Consider the following 6,255-nt stretch of genomic DNA (forward strand, 5'->3'; position numbering starts at 1 on the left):
ACCGCACACATCCACATACTCGGGATTGGCTCAGTAAAGAGATGAAGAGAAGAATTTCTCAGCCCGGAGCATCATACAAACACACGCGGTATGTGAGGCGCCGACACGAAAGGATCTATTGTAATGCCTTTCATTCGAGTTGCAGCCTTCTACGGTAAAGCTGTAACATTACAGGTACGAGACGCAGCTAAAATTGTACAGTACACCCAGTTGCTCTACATGAACGTTCATCTAGCTGATATGCACTTTCATCGAGGTTTGCGTGCATTCCTTGCCGGCAGCAAAAGCCGGGGCCGATGGACTAAAGTCGAACGGAACGTCATCAGTATCATCAGCAACAGCCTGTCTACGCCCATTGCTGGGCAAAAACCTATGCCATCTCTCTCCCATTAACCCTGTTCATTGCCAGCTGACTTCTTTATCTCATCCGCCTACCGCTTGCCTTCTCTTGGAATCTACTCCGTTACCCTTAAGGAGCAGCGGTTACCTTGCCTTCGCGTTGCATACCCTGACCAAGCCCATGTTTTCTTTTTGATTTTTACTAGCATGTGATTAACCCGCCTTTTTTCTCTCACCTACTGTTTCCTGCTCCTGTCCTGTCCTGCTCCAGCTTCGTGTCTCTTAAGGTTCCATGGCTTGGTGCATTATCCTTAACTTAAGCTGAATCTTTTTCGTTAGCATCCACGGTTCTGCCACGTAGGTGAGTTCTGGCAAGATACAGCTGGTGTATCCTTTTCTCTTGAGGGATACTGTAATTAACTCAAATGGCATAAAAGACATTTCAGCCATATTCTCACCTGTTGTCTTGTGTAGATAGGGAACAGACCTAGATCCCCAATACAAGAAGCTGAGCTTTTACTTAAGACTAAATCTGAAGCTGTAGCAGCAACTCTGCTTACTCACAAAACAATGACAGTGTGTTGTATGTATATCGAACATCACGTTAGAGTGAACGTAGACCTTTTATACCTGCCACCAGTGCTATATTCAGTAGTTAGAAATTTTCACGCTCATTCATATTTTGTGAAGGGTAAAAAATTATTCAAGAGGCCAAACAATACAGGATTCTATTCTTTGTAATAATATTTGCTTGCTGAGCACTGGAAAACCTACATATTGCTCCCCAATCTCGAGGCTGTATGAGCTGTATATATGTATTTTTTAGCTTATCCCTGGGGTTTAGTGATTTCAAATGGGATGTCATTGACAACCATTATGGGATCCATCACCTTCCTGCACTAATCAACCTAAAAGCTGCACCTGAAGTGATTCCAACAAAACCACGACGTTGGAAGCTACATTTAGGAGACAGAGAAAAGGCCAGCCTAGATCAAATGGTTTCGTATAACATCAGTGTAGACGAACATAATTCCTCAGTCATCTCGGGTAGTGAAACAAAAAGTGAAAAAAGAAGCTAAACAAAGTGGCAGTGCAAACATACCTTATTATAATTGAGTTACAGTTCAAGAAAATCATGCAGTATTTTCCACTGGTGAACAGACTGCAGCCAGAAAATGCTAGCTAATCTCTCTAAACCTACCGTAGAGGCTCTTCTAAGATATTCTAACCAAATTTGATTATAGGGAGAAATACCCGCAGCGTCCAACAACAGGGCAGCATGAAAGAACAGAACACGACAAAACAGCGGGCGTCAAAACAGCGCTCGAAAAACAGCACAGCGACAACCCAGCCCAGGCAGAAAGCAGCATAGCGACAAAACACCACAGGGAAAAAGCAGCACGCCTCAGAACACCACACCGGACAAAACGGAGTGAGGAAACATCACAGCCAAAAAACAGTACGATGAAAAAGCGCAGGGAAAAACAGCTCGACGACAGGACAACACATTGGAATACGGTGCAGCACTGCTTGAGGGGTGAGCAATCATCGCCATAAACGAACGGTAAATCACAACACATACGGCAGCGACCATTGGAGTTAGCGTGTGCTCGTTTAACAGATGAAGTAAGGAACAGGGTAGGGTAATATTCGCAATCTCAAATATTCACTTTTTCTGGTGGGTAATGGAATGAATAACGCTGAAGAAGTTGTTTTAGGAGCATCAATTCTCCGAGTTGACCATCCTGATGCTCATTTCTGGAAAAAAACGCCCGACGCACGGCTCTAGGTGTACAAAACTTCATATTCAAAGCTCTCGCTGCCGGCAGTTGAATCTTCAGCAATTTTGTTAGGATCGAGCTACAGGGTCTTCATACACTGCAAATATCCAGTATGCGATGCTTATTGTTAAGGACAGCAGTATTGCCCGAGTCGACAGTTTCAGGACGCTGCAGTGTGGTTCTCTGAGACTTGCCGGCGGTTATTATAATTTGAGAAATGGCCTACACTGCTTACCTGAAAATTCATACATCAGCGTGTATTTATTGAGAGTAATTTTATACTGAAGCTGTTTTTTTCACTTCGAAGAGGATTATCCCGAAAAATCAATTTTCGCGACGTTTTACCGAAGCTACTATTTTTCCCTTGGAACCCAGTTTTATTAACAGTTTTCGGCAAATGACCCTTTTTTTCAGAAAACACAAGAAAAACACAGGTGGGAGTCTACTCAAGATGAGTTGTAGAATGGATTAAGGAAATTTCGCTTCTCAGAATGTTTATTGTCCAATATGGCTTGAAGATTTGTAGGTTGCAGCAAAAATGAAACAGGAATAACGAATTGGTAATACACTATGTTATGCTTCGGTAAAGACAACATGAAAGGCTGCAAGAAACATACCTAGAAAATAACGCAAGATAAACTATCTGTGAAATTTTACCGCAGAGCAGATTACCGGGCCATTTTATCTCTTATTTGGAAAGAGTCTTACATAATACAGAAACCAAATAGATAATTGAAGCCGAGCAATCAAGGACTGCATTGCCACTAGTTTTGTGAGATGCACCGTTGAAGCAACGCTCTGCCACATTGAATGAGCCGGCCCTGTTTCTTAATGAACCAGCGAAACAAGCACTCGTTAACTCCAAAGGTCTTTGTCATATGTGTTGTGATCGTCCGTTTGTTTATGGTTATGACTGTCCACCCCTCAAGCAGCGCTGCACCGCACCCCGGTGTGCTCTTCGTGCTGTTTTTCCCTGCTTTCTTTGTTCATCGTGCTGCTTTTCTCTGTTCTGTTTCCTCGCTCGGCCGTTTCATCCAGCGTGCTGTTTTGACGCGTGCTGTCTTTTCCCTGAGGTGTTTCGACGCCATACTGTTTTGTCCCTGTGCTTTGTTGTCGCTGTGCTGTTTGTTGTGCTCGGTTCTGATTCATGCTGCTTTGACGTGCGCTGTTCTTTCGCATCCCCATATGCTGTTTTCGTGTCCCTGGAAGAAAGCCATTATAGTTGCATATTTATAAACAGTAAAACCACCTACCTCTGCTAGTAGTTATTGGCACATAGCCCTTACCAGCAGTCTTGATAAATTGTTTGAAAGTGTCCTGAAGAGACGATTACTTTTTGTCTTTCGATCCCGTGCAATTCTTCACTGCGGTTTTAAAAATCAGGCTCCACAACCGACCATCTTGTCGGTCTTGAAAACACAATCCGACAAGCTTTCGTACACAGGAAACACTGTCTTGCTTTTTCCGACTTCGTAAAGGCATATGAAGCAACCTGGATGTTAAGGATTCTTCAAGACCTTGCTGAACCTGGCATCCGAGGCGGCATGTTGAAATCCTTTAAAGAACTTTTGTCTGCTCTTTTCATATCCACCTTGGTTCAACCCTTTCGAGGAATTTCATTCAAGAGATTGGGGTTCCTCAGGTGTGTATTTAAGCACAACACTTTTTATTCTAGAGACAAATTCTTTTTGCAAAAAATTCATAAGGTCCATTATGTACTCAGTCTATGTAGACGTTCTTCAGATACGAAGTTTGCATGTCCATCAGCATATCAACATGGAAAATGCAGTCAACAATAAATAAACTGGCAACATGGCTCGCCAAAAAATTTAGCGCTTTTCTCCACAGAAAACAGTGCCCATCGGTTTCTCACTCAAACGAGGCTGACAGTCAGATCCCACACTAAACCAGAACGAAACCATTTATAACGAATAAAAAATGGATACAAATTTTGTGGCATAAGTTTTGACAAAAAACTTACTTTCCTGCCTCTCATAAAAGCACATAAGAACAAAGCTTCCCAATCTCTGAATATCTCGAACTGCTTTCACGCAAACACTGGGGTTCTGATAGGGCACGCCTTTTGCAAATTTATCGCTTTGTTGTACGTGCCTGCTTACAGTATGATTGGATAGTGTATGGCTCATCGAGACCTTCATATTCTTTGCACTCTCTGCCTTCTGTATGTGACTTCACATTAACATCATTTCAAAATAAACAAACACCAAATGATAAGAAGTTTTGGCGCTGACGGAGAAGTACAGGGAGTACACTGGATTTTATACCGATTTTTCAAAATCTGACCGTTACGTTGGAAATGCACTATTACAAAACAAATTGGAGAAGACACTAAGGCTGCCGCAGTGTGCATCCATTTTCACAGCCCAGTTTTACACAGGATCTTTGGCTGTAGAAGAGAAAATAAATGAGATCATTGTGAACAGCATAATTTACACCGATATTTTAAACATGATACTTCACCATAGGAATGCAGTTATGCCAATGATCGCCGATATCGTACGCAATATAACAGTAGCCACAACAAGGGGACCAGTCATAAAATTTTACTGGGTTAAGAGCCAGGTCCGAATTAGTGGAACTTAGAAAACGGATACCTGTACTGCACAGGCCCGGCACAAATAAGTAAAGAGTGTAACCATCCTCTAAAAAGATGATGCGAACTTAGTACGATGCAAGCTGGAAGATAAATGGCAGGGTAAATAGAATATTATTTTTTTTAATTTTAAATTATAAACTACAGACAGTAAACCCTTCATAGCTGAGTGGAACAAGGCTAAACTCAAGAACATTTTATTGGAGTCATTTCATGTCGCCTCCGTATTAGACACGCACCTTACACACCGTTTTCTTCTTCCAAACCACGAAAATCTACATACGAGTTATGCGGAGAAGAGGTCACCATAACCCACATTTTATGTTCCTGTACACAGTTCGAGAGACTAAGAAAAAACATTTCTCGCAGTTTTAGGAAGAATATTCCATCCGAGATTACTCTTCAGACAAAATTAAGTTTTCTAAATTTTCTGCATTACATCTTTCATAATAAAGCTAAAGCTTTTAAACCAGTGGTGGTACGTTAAAACTTTTGAAGAAAGTGAAAACATCACACAGTACTTCATCGACTTACTGCTATTCGTGTCGCCATTGAGCATATCAGTGAAGAAGCACCCCAGCAATTTTTTGTTTTCACTGATTCAAATGAAGCCCTCCAAGCGTTACAATCTGCTGGGTCCCATGAACAACTTGTCGCCGAAATCCGAGAGTTCCACCACACATCCATCAACAAAGGGCCCGATATTGTTTATGAATGGCTGCCAGGACACAGCGGGATCGCAGGCAACCACCGCGCGGACGAGGCCACGCGAACTGCTCACCATGAGGGTGATTGTGTGTCCATCCCCATCTCGAGAGCGACGCAGCGGGTAGGCTTAGACCACTCTCGCGGGACATCACGTTTTCCGCGTGGAATTCAGGCCAGTTCTCGCATTCGCATTTAAAAACCTTAGACCCAGATCTGAAGTTTTGGCTTCCATCCGGCCTACCACGACGTGAAGCAACTTTGTTGTGTCGCCTGTGGCTTGTGTAGCTTCCACCAAGCACTACTCCTTCTTAATAGGTATGGCTGACAGCCCTGCATGTGGCATCTGCGGGTGTGATGAGACATTCTTTGTAAATGCCCTGACGGAAGCATAACGATCTGACGGAAACGGAGATTGTCGGCCACTGGCCACGGCGGTCGTCGGCGGTGAAGGCCTCCAAGGCACTGCTCCGCTTTTTGAAGACTTGTGGCCTGCATGATAGGCTGTGACTTTACTGAACTCTGTGAGTTTACACAGTGACTAATTTCCCACAACTGTCTTTTCTACTTCACCTTTTTCTCCCCTCGCCCCTTTCCCCGCGTGCAGGGTAGCAACCGGCTAACCGGCTATTCGTCCGGTTCACCTCCCTGCCTTTCCTCCTCCTCCTCAGCAGCTTTTTTAACATCACTAGGCCCTATCACATCCTAGTTCCTCGAACAGCACTGCTAGGCCAGCTTGACTGGATAAGTGTCTAGAGTTACACATTGCCAGAATGAGTTTCCAATGGCAGCCTGTCCGGAGCCAGAGATACTTAG

Source organism: Amblyomma americanum, chromosome 11 (genome assembly GCF_052857255.1).
Source record: "Amblyomma americanum isolate KBUSLIRL-KWMA chromosome 11, ASM5285725v1, whole genome shotgun sequence".
NCBI classification, from domain to species: domain Eukaryota; kingdom Metazoa; phylum Arthropoda; class Arachnida; order Ixodida; family Ixodidae; genus Amblyomma; species Amblyomma americanum.